Source organism: Myotis myotis, unplaced genomic scaffold, assembly GCF_014108235.1.
Source record: "Myotis myotis isolate mMyoMyo1 unplaced genomic scaffold, mMyoMyo1.p scaffold_m19_p_2, whole genome shotgun sequence".
Classification (NCBI taxonomy): Eukaryota; Metazoa; Chordata; class Mammalia; order Chiroptera; family Vespertilionidae; genus Myotis; species Myotis myotis.
The window spans coordinates 19,998,128-20,020,535 of record NW_023416324.1 but is presented as its reverse complement, the minus strand read 5'-3'; the positions used below and the strand labels follow the sequence as shown (position 1 = coordinate 20,020,535).

The window sequence follows — 22,408 nt, the reverse complement described above, 5'->3', positions numbered from 1 at the left end:
ACTCTCACTGGCTGTGTGACCTTGGAAAAGTTACTTATCTTGTATGAACCTGACTTACGCATCTGTACAATGGGCATGAAAAGGGAGTGCCTACTTTCTAGAACTGGTTCTAGGAGTCCATGAGCTCTTGCTGGGTGCTTGGCTCATACCTTAGTAAATGCATTCTAAGTGGTCGCTCTTGGTATTACTACCCTGAGCCAGGGGGTCAGAGGAGAAAGTCCAGCAAAGGGTCAGGGATACTGCTGAGGAAGGATGGGAGAAGCAGCCCACAAGGAGGTTTGGGAACCTGAGCTGAGGAACACCCAGCCAGGGTCAGAGGTCCAGGAAGAGGGTCAGCATGTTGTGAGGAGGTGGGTGGCGGAATTCTATTCCATTCCCTGTGGGATTGCACAGGGGCAGAGGCCAATGTGCGGAGCACTGAGTCATGCAAGCCTGTCCCAAGCTGAGCCACTTTTGAAATTGCTGTAGTCACGTTCTCCTCTCGAAAACTGCTCGCTCATCTCAAGGGAAAGTGGAGCCAGGCAGCCATGTCTGCACCTCCGGCTCTCCCTTCCCTCTCCCTCCTCCCCCTCCCCCACTGCTGATTGAACCATAAGACATCCATGTACCTCCAGGTAACTGACCAATCAGAGACACAGAGACTGTGGTTGGGTGATAAGTCAGAGCCAGGGTGACTGGAATCCACTCTAGAAGGAGCCAAAGAGCGTTTGCCTCCATCTCCGAGGCTTCTGGCCACACAGCAGAGTCCTCAATGCATGGACACTAGATCTCCTGCCTTTGGAAGGCACAGCGCCACTTCCTCTGCTTTCCATTGGTTAAAGTCCCACGGAGCGGCCCCAGATTCAGTGTGGATGGGACCACACAAGGCGTGAGTATTGGGAGTCATGGTCTACGGGGGACATCATTGGAAACCAGCTGCCACAAACCCAACCTCTACACATCCACTGTGCCCACTCTGTCTAGATCAGCGGTTCTCAACCTGTGGGTCGCGACCCCTTTGGGTGTCGAACGACCGTTTCACAGGGGTGGCCTAAGACCATCGGAAAACACATATATAATTACATATTGTTTTTGTGGTTAATCACGATGCTTTAATTATGTTCAATTTGTAACAATGAAATTGGGGGTCACCACAACATAAGGAACTGTATTAAAGGGTCGCGGCATTAGGAAGGTTGAGAACCACTGGTCTAAATCATCATGATCGTCTCTAACCCAGAGGTCTGCAATAATTTTCTAGGTAATCCCCTGCGCTACTCCTACCTCTTGCCAATCTAGTCCCCACACTATCACCCATGTTCTTATTAAAATGCAAAGAATGTCCAAATGCAGATTCAGTCGATCCCTGTTTAAAACCCTGCACTGACTTCCCACTGCTCTTGGGATGAAGTCCCAGATTCTTTTTTTTTTTTTAAATATATTTTATTGATTTTCCACAGAGAGGAAGGGAGAGAGATAGTTAGAAACATCGATGAGAGAGAAACATCGATCAGCTGCCTCCTGCACATCCCCTACAGGGGACGTGCCCGCAACCCAAGTACATGCCCGCAACCCAAGTACATGCCCTTGACCGGAATCGAACCTGGGACCTTTCAGTCCACAGGCCGACGCTCTATCCACTGAGCCAAACCGGTTTCGGCAAGTCCCAGATTCTTAAAAAGCCTGTGAGGCCCTCCATCAGGGCTCTAGGTCCAGCTGCATCTACTCAGCTCCTCTCTCCCCCTGCCACCACCATCGGGCCTTCCTGCAGCTCCTCACACCTGCCACACACTTTCCTCTCCTGGGGCCTTCCCTTTGCCTCTTCATGTGACCCAGCCACTCTCCACCTTCAGGTCTCTGCTTCCTAGGAAGTGTCCTCTCCTCGGAGAGGCTGTCTTGGTGCTTTGGATCATCAACACATTGTTCTTGTTGGGAGGAAAGAGAAAATCCAGCTCAAACTGGCCCTAGTGCAAAGGGAATTTATTGCCTCATGTAAGAGAGCCACTGAGGGATCAAACCTCAGACACAGACTTTGCTTCAAGTGTCAGCTCTGCGTTCTGCGGGGTGGGCTTCCTCCTCAGGCAGCCCTGGACCCCTGGACTGTGTCTGCTTGGCCCTGTTGCTTGACGTGGGTCTCCGGCCACCCCCTCCCCAGCTTAGGAAGGAAGGAAGGTGGGGAAGGGGCGGTTCCTCCAAGGAATAAGTGGGGTATTGTTACATGAAGAAGGGAGGTGCATTGCAGGCAGGTAAAAACCACCAAAGCATTCCCTTTACCCTCCATGCCAGCACCCTGAACATTTCCTTCACATACCCCGGCATTCTCTTTTTTTTATTTCTCTTTATTGTTGAAAGTATTACAGATATCCCCCCTTTTTTCCCATTGACCCCCTCTCTCAATATTATATATATATATATATATATATATATATATATATACACAAACCCATCAAGACAATATAAATGTTTCAAATAAAATATTAAAAGGAATTAAAAGAAAAATATAGTTCCCAGAAATAGACAGAAATCATAACTTTGAGGGGTGTTTAAGCACCTTAAGTCATCTCATAACAAGGGCATCCCGACAAATACATGCCTATTTTAGAGGTAAGAGGAGCACCCCATTAGCCAGCTGCGCCCCGTGCCTGCCCCCAGAGCCCCTCCACCACCACCTAACCCGGGAGACGCCCGAGCCTCACCTGTTCAAGGGATTAGTGAGGCCGCCTCCCCGCTGCCCGCGCTGAGGTTTCCCGGGTGCACTAATTAGTAGGTATTGGTTTTTATCACCTACACGTTTTATCGGACTTGTTTCCATGAGGTGTGCGCCTGTGACCGTGCAGCGCAGGAGGCCGGCAGAGGAGCGCAAGCAAACCCGTCGGTCCGGAGTCGGCATCTGCTGCAGTTTCCGGCGGCGCTGCCTGGACCGGCGCGGCGAGGGCCAAGTTCCGCCGGCAGCTCCCACCCGAGGCTGCCGAACCTCCCGCCGCCGCCGGCCGCAGAGCAGCCCGCCCCGCCCCTGCAGGGCAGAGCCTCGTCGGGCTCACACGGAGGACGCGCGTAGGGCTGTGATCTACGAGGTTGCTCGCGGGTCGAAAGGCAAACCCAACGAAGTGCCGCCCATTCCTCGCCGTCTCCTTCCCTGGGGATTCTGAGTACAGTCCCCGTTCCAGCGAGGAGGCCGCAGCGGCGCTCCGCCCGCACCGGGGACCCTGCGGGTGCGCGGGGAGAGGAGGCGGCGGACACCGGGGACGCGCGCCCGGCGCACGGAGACCAGCGGCCAGCCCCGGGCGCGGTGCAGCCACTGCCCTGCACGGACCGGGCTGGGCGGGCGCACGAGGAGCCGGGACCCGAAGTCGGGCAGAGGCGGGCCGCTCCCCGCGGGCTCCGGACCCCGGGGGGCGGGCGGGGAGGCGAGGCTTGGCCGGCGCGCCGCGCTCCGGCGGCCGAGGGCAGCGAGGTCAGCCCTGGAGGACCGACTGCCCTCGGTCCCCTGGGGAGGGAGGGACCCCGCTCGGCCCACGGGCTGCGGACACCCATTCACCCCAAAGCCCGTTCCCGCGGCCGCCACCCCTTCCGCGCACCGCGGCCCCTCGGCCGCCCCAGGGAGGATGGGAAGGACCAGGCGAGGGGCCGCCGTGGCCGCGCCTCCCGGGAGCACCGCAAAGGCTGAAGGGCGGCCCTCGAATAGGGAGCCCTGGGCGGCCATCGCTCCGACCCCCGCCCGCCGCGTCCCCGGTCCAGACCGCCGCCGCCGCGCAGCCCGCTGCTCCCCTCATCTCCGGGCGGAACAATTAACCGGTTATTAATGCGGATTAATTATTAACCAATTAATAATGTGGATTAACCGTGAACCGGTTAAAATGCGGATTAACTTTAACCAGTTAATAATGCAGATTTTGTAATCCAAAGAAAACACTATAATTTCAAGAGAAACATCAAAAGTGCTTTATTGAAAGTAACGTCCATCACTAGCTACACATCCCCCCATCTTTTGGGTAATTTGTGGATAGCGTCCTGCCGGGGTCCAACCCCAGCAGGTCCAGGGGTTCCCAAAGGCATAGACGGAGTCGGCGAAGAAGGAATGACACGGAGACAGCGTTCAGTTGATCAGCAGCCTAGCCAGGATCTCCAGCCAGGATCTCCAGCCAAGTTCTGCTGTTTATTGTCTTGTTACATCCGTATTTATACCAGTTGATTTTAATCCTGTCAATTTCTATTACAAAGGTTAGGGCGTTTCTTATCTCCATTCCAGGGAGTAAAGATTATGTAGCTTAAGCATGATTGTTTGTAGTGATTAACTACCCGCCTGGCACTTAGTTAAGGAGTTTCATCCCCTCCCTGACTTCAGGGAAAAATTCCTACCTGGGGAAACAACCTTTCTTGGAGAGGTGACCTTGGTTAAAACACACAGCGCTAAGGGGAGCAAACATATTAAGAACAGTATGCTATATACGCCAGGTCCCTTGAAACATATGCTGTGCAGATGTTTCTTTCCTGCAGCGACTGTGTCAAGCAGCAAGGATGGACCGGCTTCTGGCAAATTCCCCCTTTTTTATTTTTTAAATGATAGCGCATGCAAATCAGTGGCCACCTCTCAGACTGGGCCATTTAAGTCTCGGAAGAAGAGTGGCAAGCAATGATAGTGAGCATAGCTATAAACATAGTGGATGGAGCGCAGAAGGAGCCTCATTCCTGTAGAAGGTTGCCAGCCTCTTCAGTCCAGGGATTTCAGCTGTCCTCAAGTTGTTGGTTTGGTTGTCTTTGTTGGTCTGGCTAGTGGGCGGCGTCACTGGCGACAGGCTTCCCGAAGCATCAGCAAGTTGAAGGGCTGCATCAAAGGGTCCATCAGGGCCGTGGTTGATGGTGGTGTCGATGTCCAAGGAGGAGTAAGCTGTGCCCTCTGGATCCAGCTATTATGGAAAATGGAGGGTAGTAGAAAAAGAAGAGAAAGCAAAAGAACTACAAGGCATGGAAGTGTTTAGAAAAAAGAGGGAGAAGAAAGGGAAGAAGGCAGCATCCTGACACAGCCCTTTCCTTCAGCTTCCCCTTTCCCTGTGGTCCCAGGTAGAAATGGGAAACAAGTCCTGTTGCAGTGAGAGGGCAGCTGCTGTCAGCCAGTCTCTGTCTTTACCTGGGTCCCGATCTGAGCTGGGCATGGGAAGCAGGAAGCAGCCATGGGGACAGGAGACCTTCCTCAGAAGGGGCGAGTGTTCAAGCCCCTGCACCATTGGGGAGGGGGGTCTGTGCCCCACCTTTGTTGCACCCCAAGTTTTCTCCTACTGGCCCCCGACTGTGCCTGTCTTAGGTTGCCCCACCCTGTGGAGTCTTACCCGTCGTTGACTACCAGCCATCTCTGGGCCAAGTAGGGTGATGTGAGGTTCAGTTTTGTCTCCTTGATAGCCTATGTCCCTCTGGCCTCCATGCCCAGCAACTGCCTTTGGATTCCCTCGCCTGCTGGCGGGGCTCTGGCATTGATCATAGGGAACTCAGGTTTCTTCTCTAGAGAGGGCCCAGCTTACACCATTGGGCCAGAGACAGATCCATGGTACCAGCCACCATGAGGCTTCAACCTCAGCATGAACAGAGAGCTCAGGCAACAGCTATGGGCAATTGGATTGTAAGAAGAGGGTCCCTCTTGGCACAAGGGTAAGAGGCGCCAATACAGGACAAAGGAGAGTCCTGGAACAGGGCTTTCTCAGCCCAGGATGTCAGGCTCTTGGCACAAGACAACTCCATGTATGGGGCATATACCAAACACCCCTAGTCACGGCATAAAAGGGAGGTTCCCTTCCTGGAACAGTAGGGTAGGGAGATTCTAGAAAACGCTGTGTTCAGGAAAGAAGGAGAAAGGCCAAAGAACCAGCAAACAAGCAGTTAGATTTTGAAAAAAGGAAAAAGGAAAGGAGATGTGGGGCAAAGCTGGGACATGTGGAAAGACAAAATGGAGGCACATGTGATCCTCCCAATGGACAGATTGTTCCAGCTCAGGTCTGCACATCTGCTGCAGACGGGCACTGGTCAGGTGTGCTATGATGAGGCAGAGATGGCGGGCGGTGAGACATAAGGTCGGACTAGACGGTCTGGAATCCACACAGGTGAGTCTGCGTCCTGTGGAAATATACAAGCATATCCTCTCCCCTGGGTTAAAAGTACATCAGGTCCCTTCCAGGCTCCTGTAAGCAAGTCTCTCCATTTGACGAGGGCTTTAGGTTTAGTTAGATCAGGGTTCCAATGCCTGTACATCGGGGAATTTCCCTCAGAATCTACATTTAGTATATTAATTACAAATTGAGCATGTTGTAGAACATGATGAGGAGAGGAATATTTAAACTCATTTTCTTGTAATTTTTTAATTTGTGTTTTTAAAGTTTGGTGAGCCCTTTCTACTATTGCTTGGCCTTGAGGATTGTAGGGTATTCCTGTAGTATGTGCGATGCCGAATGTAGAGCATAAGTTTTTAAAAGCTCTAGAGGTATAGGCAGGCCCATTGTCAGTTTTAAGTGCCCTTGGTATTCCTAGGTAGGAAAAGCATTGGAATAGATGTTGACTTACATCTTTAAAGGCTTCTCCTGTACGTGCAGAAGCAAGGATAACATGAGAAAAGGTATCAATACAAACATGCACATAGCAAAGTTTGCCAAAAGATGGGACATGAGTAATATCCATCTGCCATAAGTCACAGGGTCTAAGTCCTCTTGGATTGACTCCAGTAGCAGGGCTAGGAAAATGAGTAGGACAATGGCCGCAGTCACGCACAATACTTCGAGCAGCTTCTCTAGATATGCGATAATATAGACGGAGAGCAGAAGCATTTTGATGGTGAATGGCATGAGATCGCCGGGCTTCTTCTAGAGCTGTACAAACTACTGGGCGAGTTAGTAAATCCGCCTGATAATTTCCTTCACTTAAGGGTCCTGGTAGGCAGGAATGAGCTCTAATATGTCCAATATAGAAAGCCTTTTCTCGTTTGTGAATGCAAGTTTGTAGCTGAGTTAACAAAGAGAAAATGGCTGTTCTTCCTTGTGGGAGAGAGGCGGTCTCAATATGAGGAAATAATTTAACTATATATTGAGAGTCAGTGTACAAGTTAAAGGGAACCTGTTGCAATTGTTCAAAAGCATAAATGACTGCCAAAAGCTCTGTTCTCTGAGCTGACGTCTCTAGAGTTTGTTGAACATGGGTTATTGAGTCAATGATTGTTACTGCCCTACCATTAGAGGAACCATCTGTGAATACTAAGGAGGCAGGAGGTGATAATGGTTCTTTTGAACATTTGATAGGAAATATAAACGGATGTAGGGAGAGAAATTGCAATATAGGTGATCTTGGCAAATGATGTAAAATTTGTCCTGGGAAGTTACCTATAGCTATTTGCCACTCTTCTTCAAATTGTAATAGTGTGTCTAATTGTTCTCTTTTATAAGGTATTATTATCTCAGTAACTTCTCTTCCAAAGAGTTCGATACTGCGTCGTCTACCTTTGATAATGAGAGTGGCCACTAGGGAGGGATAGGGTGGTACAATCTTCCTAGGAGTGACAGGTAAATGTATCCATTCTAATGGTCCTTCCTGCCACAAGCATCCTGTAGGAGTATATTTAGTGGCTAGAATAATTAAGGCCCAAGATTTGGAATAATCTAGATACTGTAGTTGCTGTTTATTGATGGCCTGTTCTATTTTTGCTATAGCCTTTTCTCCTTCTACAGTTAATTGTCGGGGAGACTTAGGGTTAGAATCTCCCTTTAAAATGTCAAATAGAGGTTTTAAGTCAAGAGTGGTTATTTTTAGATATGGCCTGACCCAGTTGATATCACCTAATAGTTTCTGATAATCATTCAATGTGTTTAAATGATCTTTTCTTAATTGTAGAGGCTGATGGGTGATAGTAGAGGTATGTAATATTCTGCCTAAGTATGAAAAAGAAGGTTCAGTCTGAATCTTTTCTGGGGCTATTTTTAGACCATGTTCTTCTAAAGCAAGGATGGTCTGAGTAAGAATTTCCTGTAAAGTAGCCCGATCTTTATGAGCTAGTAAAATATCATCCATATAATGAATAAGATATAGATCTGAAAATTTCTTTCTAATAACTTGCAATGCCTGATCTACAAACTTTTGACATAATGTAGGACTATTTTTCATCCCTTGTGGGAGAACCTTCCATTGGTATCTCTGATAAGGCTGTTTAAAGTTTTCTGATGGTATGCTGAATGCGAATCTTTGACAATCAGCTGGGTGAAGAGGTATAGTGAAAAAACAATCCTGTAAGTCAATAACAACAACACAATACTCCTGTGGAATTGCCACAGGGGAGGGCAATCCAGGTTGTAAGGAGCCCATATCTTCCATGGTGGCATTTATTGCTCTTAGATCTTGCAAAAGTCTCCACTTGCCTGATTTCTTTCTTATTACAAATATGGGTGTGTTCCAGGGACTATTTGATGGCTCTATATGTCCCTCTGCTAATTGCTGATCAATTAATTGTCGGGCTGCTGATATTTTCTCAGATGTTAAGGGCCATTGCTCAACCCATACTGGTTGTGACGATTTCCAGACTATGGGATCAGCAGTCCTAAGGGCAATGGCCCCAATTACAGATCCTGTCGAGGAGTGTGAGGTATTACTTTCCTTTCCTAATCCCTTTCCTGGATTAAATCTCATGTCTAGCATCTGTGATGTTACTCTATCACTGGGGCTATATAATACAACTCCCATTTGAGACAAGATATCTCTTCCCCATAATGTAAAGGGGATAGTCGTAATTACATAGGGACAGAATGTTCCTGAATGTTGATCTTCATCAGTCCAAGTTAGAATCTGAGAACTCTTTTTTACATTAGATGCCTTGCCTAGTCCTACTAGGGAAGTGGAGGTGGTGTGCGTGGGCCATGAAGAGGGCCAATCCTTCTCTGCTATGCAGGAAACATCTGCTCCTGTATCCAATAGACCTTCAATTGGTTTTCCCTGAATTTGTAAAATTTTTGTAGGTCTAGTAGCATGGATTTCTTGTATCCAAAATGCTGCATCACTAGATCCAAAGCCTCCGGCCCCTCTAGCTTCCTGGGTAACAGCTGTCCCTATTTTATGTATTGGTAACAGGATTAATTGGGCAATTCTCTGGTTGGGCTGAATCTGTATAGTTGTGGTGGGTGGGGAAAGTAAAATCTGTATTTCTCCTGTGTAGTCTGCATCAACAACTCCTGGGATGACTAAGATCCCCTGTAACGAGGTGGAGCTCCGTCCTAATATTAAACCTACGGTTCCCTCAGGCAGCGGCCCAGACACTCCTGTAGGAATGGCTGCTACTGGCGAGTCTGGGGTTAGTACTGCATGGGTGGTTGAGTGGAGGTCCAATCCTGCACTGCCTGGGGTTGCCCTGAAGAGGTCACTGACTGATCGAAATTTGCAAAGGGGTTGAAGGTTGATGCCCCTATTATTGCAGGGGCCTGGGGCTGGCCCCTTCTCAAGTTTCCCGATTGAGGTGATGGGATATAACCTCCTTGGGAGCTATTTGTAGAGTTTAAAGGCCGACCATTTTTATGGTATTTTGATCTACATTCCTTTGCCCAATGGAATCCTTTCTGACATCGGGGACAAACGGTTTTTGGAGGATTAATATTATTCCCTAATGTATTTCCAGGCTGTCGAGGAGCTTGCCATCTGGCCTGAGTATTATTGTTTTTATTTGGGCATTCTCTGCTAAAGTGCCCAGATAAGCCACAAGAGTAGCAGTTCATATTTCTTTTATTACCTGTAGTATTGCTGGCTTGTCCTATAGCCTGTACATATTGAGGGTATGTCTCCCCTTTGAGAGCTGCAGCTATAGCTACACCCTGTATAAATGCTGGACTTACATCAGCACACTGTTTTATAAAATCATTTATAGTTCCTGTTCTGCGAATCGGCCTTAATAAAGCCTGACAGGTATTATTAGCATTTTCAAAAGCCAGTTGTTTGATTAGGATATCGGCTGCCTCTTTGTTATTGATTACTCTCTTGACTGCCTGCATGAGGCGAGAAAGGAAATCCTGATATGGTTCCTCGACCTTCTGTTTAACCTCTGTAAGGGTGGTGGTTTTTCCTGCTGTATAAGGTAGGGATTTCCAGGCACTTACTGCACAACTGGTTACTTTGGTAAGTGCCTCTGTGGGCATATTCATTTGCTCCTCAGCCGTGTTAAAATCACCTTCTCCTAATATCATGTCTAGGGTTATTCTTTTTCTGGTTTTTTCGCTAGTGGCTACAGCTTTCTTAGCAAGATCTTCATATTCAGTTTTCCATAATAAGTAATCGCCTCCTGAGAGACAGGATTTACAAACCTGTGACCAATCATAAGGAGTCATCCATTTACTGGCTAGGGTTTCTACCAAGGTTTGTGTGTAAGGAGCTAGAGGTCCATATTCAGAGCAGGCCAATTTTAATTCTTTAAGTACTTTGTAAGGTATAGGCTCCAAGGTGGGGTTTCTATTCCCACCAGACTCATTCTCATATGTAACTGGGAAGCAGAGTGAGAATTCAAGATCTCCATTAGCTTCAGCTTCTCTTATTGCCCTTTGAAATTTAGACATGGAGCTCATAGGAGCCACAGGACCTGGTTTAGGCTTCCTTTCTAATTTGGGGAGCCTGTTTTGAATGGGAGGGCCATTCTCCTCTCTATTGACTGGAAAGGAACAATGGTCATGTTTATGATATTTATTCTCCTCCCGATCAGTAGGCATAGCTAAATTGCTTTTAGATTGAGCTGAAGACAATGATGATGTGTCCTCTCTGGGTGGAGCTGAGGGACTATTTAAATTTTGAGAAAGTTCAACCGTTTTTGCCTCTGGTGCCAAGGTGTCACAGATTGAATCCCAGAGGGAAAAGAAACATGGCAGGACCTTGTCAGATTCATGGTGTTTCTTTAATTGCTTTCCTACTTCAACCCAAGTTTTTAAATTAACAGTTCCATCCTCTGGAAGCCATTGACATACTTCTTCTATAAAACTTTCTGTCTCACTGGGAAAAACCTCAACTCCAATTCTGCTAGTAAGCATATGCGTTAAAAGATTAATACAGAGTCTTTTTTCTTTAGACTCAGTATGACCCACCTTGTCAATCTAAGTTCTGTACTAACTACCCGCTTACCCTACTTATTCTCTATGGGGTGGGGGGGGGTCTGCAGCACCCTACGGTGCAGTCCTATCGGTCCCAAGTACGGGGGGACTTACCTAAGGGAACCCTGTTCGGGCGCCAGATGCCGGGGTCCAACCCCAGCAGGTCCAGGGGTTCCCAAAGGCATAGACGGAGTCGGCGAAGAAGGAATGACACGGAGACAGCGTTCAGTTGATCAGCAGCCTAGCCAGGATCTCCAGCCAGGATCTCCAGCCAAGTTCTGGTCTGGATCTCCAGCAAAGTTCTGCTGTTTATTGTCTTGTTACATCCGTATTTATACCAGTTGATTTTAATCCTGTCAATTTCTATTACAAAGGTTAGGGCGTTTCTTATCTCCATTCCAGGGAGTAAAGATTATGTAGCTTAAGCATGATTGTTTGTAGTGATTAACTACCCGCCTGGCACTTAGTTAAGGAGTTTCATCCCCTCCCTGACTTCAGGGAAAAATTCCTACCTGGGGAAACAACCTTTCTTGGAGAGGTGACCTTGGTTAAAACACACAGCGCTAAGGGGAGCAAACATATTAAGAACAGTATGCTATATACGCCAGGTCCCTTGAAACATATGCTGTGCAGATGTTTCTTTCCTGCAGCGACTGTGTCAAGCAGCAAGGATGGACCGGCTTCCGGCAGCGTCCCAATAGAACTTTTCTTGTTTTGAGGCAAACCATTCAGAGGCCCAATTTTCCACTTCTTCATACATTTGGAAGTGCTGCTCAGAAAGTGCTTGTGCCATCAATCGGGACAAGTGGTATCAAATCGCAGATATATCAACAGATGTGTAACTCCAGCTATTGAAAAAGATCCGCGTTAGTAACCGGTACACCTCGCACATGGATATTTACATGTCTATATACACATACATACTGTCGCTCTATATCTATATAATTTATTTTTTCTGACCTGTTAGAGTAAGTTGCAGACATAATTCCCTTTCACTCCTAATATATAATCAATGTGTAATTTATCTGGAATGTCTTCCCTCCAGATTTCCATATGGTTCACTCTGCATAAGGCACCCCTCACCTCCTCCAAGTCTTTGTTCAAAGGAGGCATTCTCAGAGAGGCCTACCTGAGATAGCTAAAACCCTTTACAATTTCAGCACACCTGCTCCATACACACTGTCCTCACTCTTGGTCCTCTTACCCTCCTTTACTTTTTCCTGTCTTACAGCACCTTTCACTTGTAGGATACCTTAGAACTGATATAGGAAACCTCTGTATTTTAAGCTTCATAAGGACAAGGATCTTGTGTTCGCTGAAATATCCCAAGCTCCTAAAACAGCACATAGCAGATGGTCAGTAAATACTTATTCAATGAATGAATGAGGCAACCCAAGGTCACAGCAAATGAATGGTGCAGGGCTTTTCATCAGGCCCTGCCACAGGCCAGGCACTGCTCTCAGAGCTTTTCTGTGAGGCCCCTGAAGTTGCAGAGGCTCTCACTGGAACCATCTGTGACACTGGTTTATGTAGATCCTACCCATTGTGAGGTTGACCCAAATGATGAGATCTCAATTTTGTCGTCCTTACCTTTGACTTCCCTTTTTCTCTCCATCCCCTACCCCAAAGCTGTCCTTGAGAGGCAGGGTGGTGTGGAGCCACTGAGCACTAGATGGGAGTCTTTGGAAAAGTCACTTCCCTCTCTGGGCCTCAGTTCCCACGACCTCTGACACTCTTGGTGGCGTGGATATCACCCTCCAGTCTCTTTCTATCCTCACCCCGGGGAGTCTGGGTGGAGACTGTGGCCTGTTCCCTGATGGCAGAAGGTGTGGCTTGTTCTCAAAGGGAAGAGATGAGAGAAGTATTCTCCGGCTTGGGTGTGCTGCTTGCCTGCCTCTTCCTTTGGGAATTAGATCTGGATTTGAATCGAAAGCTGCCACACCCTGGTGGCTCTATGATCCTGGCAGTTGCCTCCGTGTTCTGGGTCTCAGTTTTCTGTCCTGTAAAACAGGTTTAGTAATATCTTCTTCAGAGGGTGTTGGGGAGAATTAATTAAAATATGCATACAGAGCACTTTGCATGTCCCCTGACACATAGAAAGTGTTCCCCAAATAGTAGCTGTTATTAGCTTCTGAGCCCTGAGTGGGTGCCTGCATGTACACATGGTGGGGAAAAGACGGGGGGACAGGGGCATTTCTGGAGCCCTCTCTGCACAGCGGGTGTGGGCCTGGCCACTGTGTGTAACTGTTGCGGGGCTGTGGATATGTAGGAGACACCAGCCCCTGACCTTTAGACAGAGCTCCAGGCCCCTCGTCTCCCCATTTTGAAGACTGAGCCCAGAAGTCTGAGTCACAGAAAGCACTTGAAGGTCCCTGGGAAAGCCATCTGGGCCAGGAGCACTTAGAAGATGCTTCCCCCACCTGTTTAGTTTATTGAAACATTCTATTCATCACTTAGAGCTGCCAAAGAAATAATTCCGAAAAGTTAATGGCTTAAAACAACAAACGTATTCTCTCACTCAGAGTCTGAGGATCAGGAATCAGGAAACGGCTAGCTGGGTGGCCTGGCTCAAAGTCCCGAATGAGTTTGTGGTCCAGCAATCAGCCAAGGCTGCAGACCTCGGAAGGCAGGCATTCACGGGGACTGAGGATACACTTACTGTGAGTTCATGCACATAGCTGTTGGCAGGAGGCTTCGGTTCCTTGCCGAGCATATTTCTCCATAGCGATGCTCAACGCATGGCCTCTTCCAGAACAAGCTATCTGAGAGAAAGAGACCAGTATCCTGTTCTCAGCAGTGACATACTATCCCTTCTGCACACCCTATCGGCCACACAGACCAACCTGACACGGGGTGTGTGTGTGTGTGTGCGTGTGTGTGTGTGTGTGTGTGTGTGTGATTGCACAAGGGGAAGCACACCAGGGCTTGCTGAGGACTATTTGGAGTGCTGCCCATCACAGATATAATTTGCATATGATGACATTCGCAGATCCTGGGTGTACAGTGTGGTCAGTTTTAGCTATCAAATGTTCTTGTGTAACCCACACTCCTACTCAGGTTTAGAACATCTTTCCCACCTCAGAATATTCCTCATCCTCAGAACGTCCCTCAGAACATCCAGCACCTCACGTCCCCAGGCCAGCCCCTCTCATCCCAAGCAACCACTGGTCTTATTTCTATCTGGATATAACCCACAGTTTTGCCTGGTCTAGAACGCCATAAGAATGGAATCACACAGTCTGTACTCTTTTGTGTCTGGCTTCTTTGCTCTGCATGATGATTTTGAGATTCATCCATGATGTTGCCGGTATCAATGGTTCGTTCTTTTTTGTTGCTGAGTTAGGCCCTCCCCTCTCTGTGTGATTCTGACCCTCATTCGATGTGCCCTTGACTCAGGAGCCCTCTCCTGGGTGGCGGTTAACGCCTGACGTTTCTCCTTCCACTGGACAGCGGCTGTCTCTCATTTATTTCTGGGTCCCCAACATGAGCACAGTGCCTGGCAGGCAGCAGGTGCTGGGAGCTGGCCCATCTGGAAGGTAGCGGTGGGCAGGAACACGGAGCAGGCAGGCCCGACATCGGACATCAGCAGGACCTGTTCACTGGGGCCGGAAATCACTCCAAGACCCAGCATCCACAGACCTGGGATGAGCTCTGAGGGCCTCCAATCAGAGGTTCCTGGACAAAGAAGGGGTTTCATTCTGACAAACACTGAGAACCAATGAGTGCAGGACTGTTACTCTGGAGGTCACCCTCTGGCCACTGAAAAGCTCATTGACTGGGGACAGGTCTGAAAAGAAAGTAAAAAACAGATTCTCCCTCTCCTTCCTCCTCCCCTTTCACCCAAACACCCAACAACTAGCCCCTCCCCTCAGGCAGGGGTTTGAAGCCCCACCCCCTGTGAGTATCTCTCTCCAGCTCCTCCTCACACTTACACTGGCCTCACCCTTGGCAAGCCCAGAGGAGACCAGGGCTAGGGCTCCAACACCCAGTAGGTTTTCTGGAATCCCAGGGCCCCTAGAGGGTAGACTTAGGGCTCAGGGGCCGAATCCCTGTTCTGCCACCTCTGGCTGAGTGACCTCGGTCAGTGACTTCCTCCTCCGTAAATGGGAGCATAATTCTTAGCTGCTAGGGTGAGTGCAGGACTGACTGAGGTCAAGTGCTCCGCACAGTGGCTGGCAGAGAAAGGGCGATGTGCCGCGGTGGGACAAGGTGTCAGTTGGACCTTTTCTAAAAATTGTTAACCCAGAAAAGTAGAATTAGCACCAGAATCTGGAGCCCAGAGCAAAAAGCATGAAGTGCTCCACCATCCAAGCGCAGCGGACGCCTGGCTCCCTCAGGGCTTGATTAGGACCTGCCATTGCAGCAGGACCAGCACTACTCACAGGGCTGGAGGTAAGGAAAGAAGCCACCCAACCCTCTCTCCCTGAGGGGCAGCGCAGGGGGCAATGGATTGTTCCTCTCCCAGGGCCAGGCAGATACATCTAATTGTATTTTGCAAAGATGGCCACCCTCCCACTTGCTCCTGTGCAACGGGACCCTATCACCCCTCCATCAAGAGGACCAGTCAGATCCCCTCCCCTTGAATCTGGGCTGGCCTTGGTGACTCACCTGTAACAACAGAATGCAGCAGAGGTTACTCCCCATGACTCCCCGTGACTTCTGGGGTGAGGCCAAAAGGAACCTTGCAGCTTCTTCCTTGGCCTCCTGGAAAGCGCACTTTCTCCTGAGACACGCCCTCTCAGAGCCCGGCTGCTGTGCTGTGAGAAGCCAAGTCACACGGACCGGCCACGTGCAGATGCTCCAGGTGACCGTGCCCGCTAAGCCTTCAAGTCCTTCTGGCTCAGGTACCAGCCACGTGAGTGAAGCAGCCTCCCAGGCGATTTTAGCCCCAGCCATTCTCGCCTTTCCAGCTAAGGGCCCAGACGTCATGGAATGCATTAGTTATCTATCCTGCATAACAAACTACTCCAAGATATCGCTGCTGAAAACAACAAACATTTATCACCTCCTACCGTTTCTGAGAGTCAGGAATCTGAGAGCAGCTTATCTGGGTGGTTCTGACACAGGGTCAGTCTTTCGTGAAATTGCAGTCCAGCTGTCGGCCAGGGCCACAGTCATCTAAGACTTGCTCTGGGGCTGGAGGACCCAATTCCAAGCTCATTCACACGGCTGATGGAAGTAGGCCTGGGTTCCTTTCCAGACGGGCCTCTCCATACATGAGTGTCCTCAAGACATGGCAGCTGGCTTCCCCCAGAGTGGGTGATCTAAAGGACAGAGAGTCATGACCTAGACTCAAAAGTGGAGGGACATACTATTGCTTCTGCCCCATTTTACTGGCCACCCAGACCAGCCCTGAGACAAAGCGGGAGGGGACCACACACGGGCATGAATACTGGGAGGCTTGCGTCATTGAAAACTATCTTGGAGGCTGCCTACCGCAGCAGAGCCCAGCCACCGCCACCCACCGCCACCCACCGTGCCCTGTCCGTTCCTGACCCACAGCATCCATGAGCAGGAGAAAACGATGATTGCTTTAGGCCAGGGGTCCTCAAACTACGGCCCGCGGGCCACATGCAAATACAAATATTGTATTTTTTCCCGTTTTGTTTTTTTACTTCAAAATAAGATATGTGCAGTGTGCATAGGAATTTGTTCATAGTTTTTTTTTTTTAACTATAGTCCGGCCTTCCAACGGTCTGAGGGACAGTGAACTGGCCCCCTGTTTAAAAAGTTTGAGGACCCCTGCTTTAGGCTGTGAAATTTGTGGTGATCTGTTTCACAACAGTAGGTAACTGGAACAGAGGCAAGGGAATAATTCATCCAGCTTGCCACCAGAGGGAGCCTGACCTCTCATTCCTGGTGGGTGTCACCTGAGCCACTGCACCTGCCCACTGCCCTGGGGCTACTGAGATAAGGGAAAGGGCACTGCAGAGAGCAGGCCAAGGAAGGATGTGGCCAGGTGGTGAGTGAGCAAGAAGAGGAAGACAGAGTCAGCCCATGTCCACAGGCCCTGGGACTGGGGCTACAGAGGGTAAAAGTGATGAGGGCAGCAAGCCTGCTAGGGGCACAGAGATGAGCCGTGAAGGGTGAGCCTGTGACCACCAGCTGAGGAGGGCTGTTTGGCACCAGCATGGCCTGTGGGGTCCCCACGCCCCGCACACACACATACCATGTCTATAATGGGCTGAACAGCTGTGATGACTGAGAGGACAGGAACACAGCCACATTACAAGCAGTAAAGAAGGAGCCAGCCAGGGGCCAGCAGGGGCTACCTAAGGAAACAAGTCCTTTTCTTCCTTTTCATTCCTCCCCACCAGAGGGCAGGGGAGCAAGCCACGCCCATCTCCTCGCAGGCCACAAGTCCGTCTGCTGGGACTTTGAATCCAATAGCAATTGGCCTTTGAAAATGCAGAGACCAAGTGAATGCCCAAAACAAGAGACTTCATTCATAACCAAAAATGACCAAGTTTTGGAAACAGGTGGAGATGTCATCAAGGGGGCCAGATGCCCATCAGGAAAGGGAGAATGGCAGATTACAGTTGGTAGAAGTTGTGTTCTTTTTTTCTTTTTTTAAATATATTTCTTTATTGATTTCAGAGAAGAAGGGAGAAGGAGAGAGAGATAGAAACATCAATGATGAGAGAGAATCATTGATTGGCTGCCTCCTGCACGCCCCCCACTGGGGATCAAGCCCGCAACCCAGGCATGTGCCCTTGGCCAGAATTGAACCTGGGACCCTTCAACCAGCAGGCCGACGCTCTATCCACTGAGGCAAGCTGGCCAGGGCAGAAGTTGTGTTCTTAAAGACTGATACTTATCTTTACATGTTAATGTTTCTCAATCAAACTAGTTCCAGGAACTATTATTATTATTATTATTATTATCATCATCATCCTTGGCTCCTCCTCTTTCACTTCAATCATTCACTCACTCATTCACTCCTCTTTCATATCATACATTCATTCATTCACAAGCACTTACTGTATGCCCAGCACTGTGCTAAGCACCGTACTGTGATAACTACAGTAAATTAGAAGTGCAGTCCATTGATCATCATGTCCTGTTCATTCAATTTCCAATTATCTCTTAAGCCTTTGTCCACTTCCCCCACCCCAAATGTCTCTGGCTTGGCTCAGGCCTCAGTAACTCTCATTTGGATTATTTCCTTCGCTCTGATCTCTTACTATCCAGTCCATTCTCCGACCCTTTTCAAGAGAGATCTTTCCATAGTGCAAACAGGATTGTCACTCCCTGTTGAAGATGACTAGCTGTCCCCCAGCATCCAACCTTCCTTTAGTAATGAAGCTTCTAATTTTAGCATCTGTCTGTCCAGCACCCTGGCTGCTAGTGATGGTCATGTGACTAAATTCTGGACAGTGCGATGTTAAAGTGATGAGTGCGAGTGTCAGGTTATGCGGTTAAAGGGAGCGGTGTGTTTTTCATGACCCCTTTACTCCTGCCTGCTGGCTCACATGCAGACGTGATCATGGAAGCTGGAGCCACGCTCCTGGACCACAAGAAGGAAGAAATATGTTAAGGATGTCAGAGCCACATGCCAGAAGGAGCCAGGGTTCCTGATGATTGTGGAGCCACTATGCCCACTCTGGCTTGCCTACCCGGGTTCTTTCACAAGTGAGAAGTAAACGCCTATCTTGTTTAAGCCATTGTTATTGTGGAGTCTTTGTTATACTAGCTGAACCCGTTTTCCGACTAATAAACACTGTAACTCAAGATTGTAACTCACTGTAACTCCGATGGCTACTACTGATTCAGTCAATTCCAAGCCCCTAAACCTGGTCCCTAAGGCCCTTTGAGATGTAGCCTCTGTCAGCCTAATCTCTTGTCCCTCTTTAATTTAAACTCCATGCTCTAGTCCTACCACACTACCAAATGCACTAGGCTCGTTCATGCTTCCAGGCCTTCACGTAAACGATTCCCTTTCTTCTTTACGGTCTCCTTTCTGCTCACCCTCCAGGACTCAGTTCCGGAGTCATGTCCTTTATAAAGTTATCCCAAACCCCATATCCCTCCACCCCAGATTAAGTTATGTGCCCTGCTAAATGCTCCCTTAGCACTTTGTCTATTTTACTCATGTCTGCTAGACTATAAACTTCAGGAGGACAAGTCTTGACACTAACTGTCTAGTCCCTAGCTTATCAGGAGAGCTCAACAAATATACATCAGATGAGTGAATAACTAAATTAACCAGCCATTTATCAACCTGTATTATCACCCTCTGCTCACTCCGTTGTCTGACTCTGCCATTATCTGAGGTCCCTGACACAGAGTTCTGACTATCAGGCACAGTAGGTGCTCAATAAATGTTGTTCTAGGGGCTCTTCAAACTCAGTGCCCTTTGCTCTGCATCACCGTTTTCCAATAGAATTTCTAGGTTCATCCCACCAGGGTGATCTCACAGTGTCCAGTGTGCAGCATTTCCCAACAAAATGTGCATTTGTTGCTGTTGACATCATAAGCCTTCTCTCAGAAGGCTGGTGACTTTTACGAAAATCAGCATTTGGCCACAGTGGTCTCAAAAGAGCAGCTGAAAGGCTCTGCTTGTTCAGGTGGCATGGGCTTAGCTGGGTTTTTAGAAAAACCACATCTCAGTGTTGTGGCTTGGGTGTCAGAGAGACAGGAAGCATGTTATGAGATTGGGTCCGGTGGGGTGAAGCCCCAGAGGGGCACAGAAGAAGGGTGTGCTCTGTCGATGGGAAGGGGAGGGTCTGTGTAGGTACCTGGAACTCAAAGTCCATGTAAGTAGGTCCTGGCTCATTTGGCAAGAGCCTCCTGTCCAGCCTCTTTTTTTTATTTTTGGTTGTTCCTCACCCGAGGACAGTTTTCCACTGATTCTTAGACGTAGTGGGAGGGAGGTGGAGAGACAAAGAGAGGGAGAAACATCGACGTGAGAGAGACACATTGGTTGGTTGCCTCCTGCATGTGCCCAGACCAGAGCTGGGGATTGAGCTTGCAGAGCTTGCAACTGAGGTACGTGCCCTTGACCGGAATTGAATCCTTCAGTCCGCAGGGCGATGCTCTATCCACTGAGCCAAACTGACTTGGAATGCCCAGCCTCTTTATTCTGACCCCACTGAAGGCCAGCTCAGTTAGGATGGGCTAGGTTTTGTTACAGTAAGAAACAACTTGGAAAATCCCCGTAGCTTAAAACATCAAAATAAATGTTTTGCTCAAACAATATACTCATTTGAATCAACTAGGGGTCTTTGGTCAAGGGAGGCTCAAACCCTGACCACAGCATTCGAGGTGCAGTCTCGACATGGCTTCTTCTGCAGTCCTCGGTTATAACGCTCTTCACTAGTCCTCAGTGGGTTATTCAGAGTGATTGTTCCCCAGTTTAGTTGTATCTCCAGCTTGGTCCTGGGAGGAGGCTGAGTGTGAGATCTACCTACTCTACCACCATCTTGAAAGCTCTCTCCTAAACGGTAACTTTTTAAAAATTAAATGGTGACTCGTGTGGATGCCAAGAGGCAGGAGTAAAGTGAAAGCCGGTGGCACCTCCCTTCATTGAGGCTGGAAGAGTAAGACCCCTGGAACTGCCATTTCTCCCTCCTTCGCTCTCACACAGTCAGGAGCTGAGCTCAGGGCTGTTTCGCAGGCCAGGGATTTTGTTGGACACAAATAGACAGAATGGACCTCCTGACCTGCTTTGGTTCTTGACAGCCAAGGCCAATGGAGCCCATAAAACAGAGCCATGACATGGTCAGCCAGGCTCTGTGGAGGTCAGCATTGGGTTTCAGGGTTGCAGGAAGCCTGGCCCCCCTACGCCTGAGAAATTGACTCTGGGATGTGTGCTTTGCTCTCATCACTCGTACCTGATGTGCAGGCAGCCACATAACCAGCTCCTGCCTGAGCAGTCAGAAGCCAGGAGGGAACCAGCCTCCTGGGAATGGGAGGTGGGAGCTCTCGCACGCAGGTGAGGAATCTTCCTTCTCTGGGCCGGCAGCAGCCTACATCTCCGTAGGGAACCTTAGAAGGCCTGAGGCGCCTGTACGGCCACCTGGGAGCTTACACATTGTCCCCTGCTTATCCAAGCAGGGAAGTACAGGGCCATTCTTTAATTCTGCTGGTATTTTTCAATTAATCACACCTCTATCCTGATGGGACACCCGGGCAAAGCCAAGAGCTTGGATTCTAAAGTAACTCCGAGGCTGCAGGTCCGCCAGGAGGAGGTTGTGATCATCCCGGTGAGAGGAGAAGGTGGCCTGAGCCCGTGTTGTAGCAGGGGGGATGGAAGAAGGAGGCAGACATGGGAGGTGCTAAGGAGATTCAGGCAGATGGAACTCTCTGACCATGTGGATCTGGAGGGAGTGAGGAGGGAAAGGAAGGAGTCAGGCCGACTCCCAGGACCGATCTAGGAAAGATATTTTTTTTTTTTTTTTTAATTTGGCACCGAAAGTAAGTTGTCAGCAAATCTGACCGGAAAGACATTCCAATTTGACAGATAGAGACTCTATAATCTTTATGTATCCCATACATTTTATTGAGGAAATATTAATGTCTCTCATGGCATGGGGCTGTCTTGGACCATACTAATGTGCTGCATGCAGGTGCCCTGGATCACCTTTGTCTAAAGTCCAAAGGAATTCCCAGCTCTGAATCACTCATGATTTGAGATAAGGGACTGTGGGCCTGGAACAGTGGCAGCAGCGGTGAGGCAGCTATCCACTGCACAAGCTCCTCCCAAGAGGCCTGTGGGGATGTGCTGGGTTCCACTTGCTTTCCATTCCTTAGTCCACAGGCACCCCCCTCAAGGCCTCTTCCAGTCTATTGGTCACGGTGCCCACCATCCCCCAACCCACAATGGGCAGCAACATATTCTGCCACCCCCTGCAGCACATTGGGTCATGGGGGGGCCTGTGGGGGTCTCTCAGGTCCTTTCCCTGCATCATGGGGTGGGGGTGGGTCTCTGAGATCCTGTCTCTCTTGGGCCCTCCCACCGCCCCCTGCCTCCAGAAAAGTGATAGATCTTCTTCTAGGATGTCCCACACCTGTCTGGGAATCCTATCATTGCCACGCCACAGGCCAGCTGCCCTCAGGGCATGGAGAGGCAAGCCCAGGACCCCTTCTCAGGTACCCATATAGTTCAGCCCTCTACTTTCTCACGGGTTCTGCTCCCCTCTGAACGCAGATGTTTAGTTTCTCACAGTCGGGAATTGACTGTTTCTTCTGCTTTTCTTTTCCTGAGGTCGGGACCTCAGCCTTGGAGGCCCTCAGATGAGACTCTTTCTCTTTCTCTTTCACTCTTTGCCTTCTCTAGAGTCATCCCTAGTGTAAGGTGGAAAACAGTAGTTGCAGAAAGAGATTAGTTAATACTAAAAATG

The 22,408-nt window shown here is 49.1% G+C and overlaps 1 long non-coding RNA gene across 1 annotated transcript; it reads right to left on the bottom strand.

Annotated features, from left to right (window-relative positions):
* Positions 1-11,765: 11,765 nt before the first annotated feature.
* LOC118677292 lies at positions 11,766-14,714 on the bottom strand. Its single transcript, XR_004974365.1, has 3 exons — positions 13,726-14,714; positions 12,657-13,066; positions 11,766-11,914 (listed from the first exon to the last, which is right to left on the bottom strand). It is a non-coding gene; the product is annotated as an uncharacterized LOC118677292 (long non-coding RNA).
* Between the last annotated feature and the right edge of the window lie 7,694 nt (positions 14,715-22,408).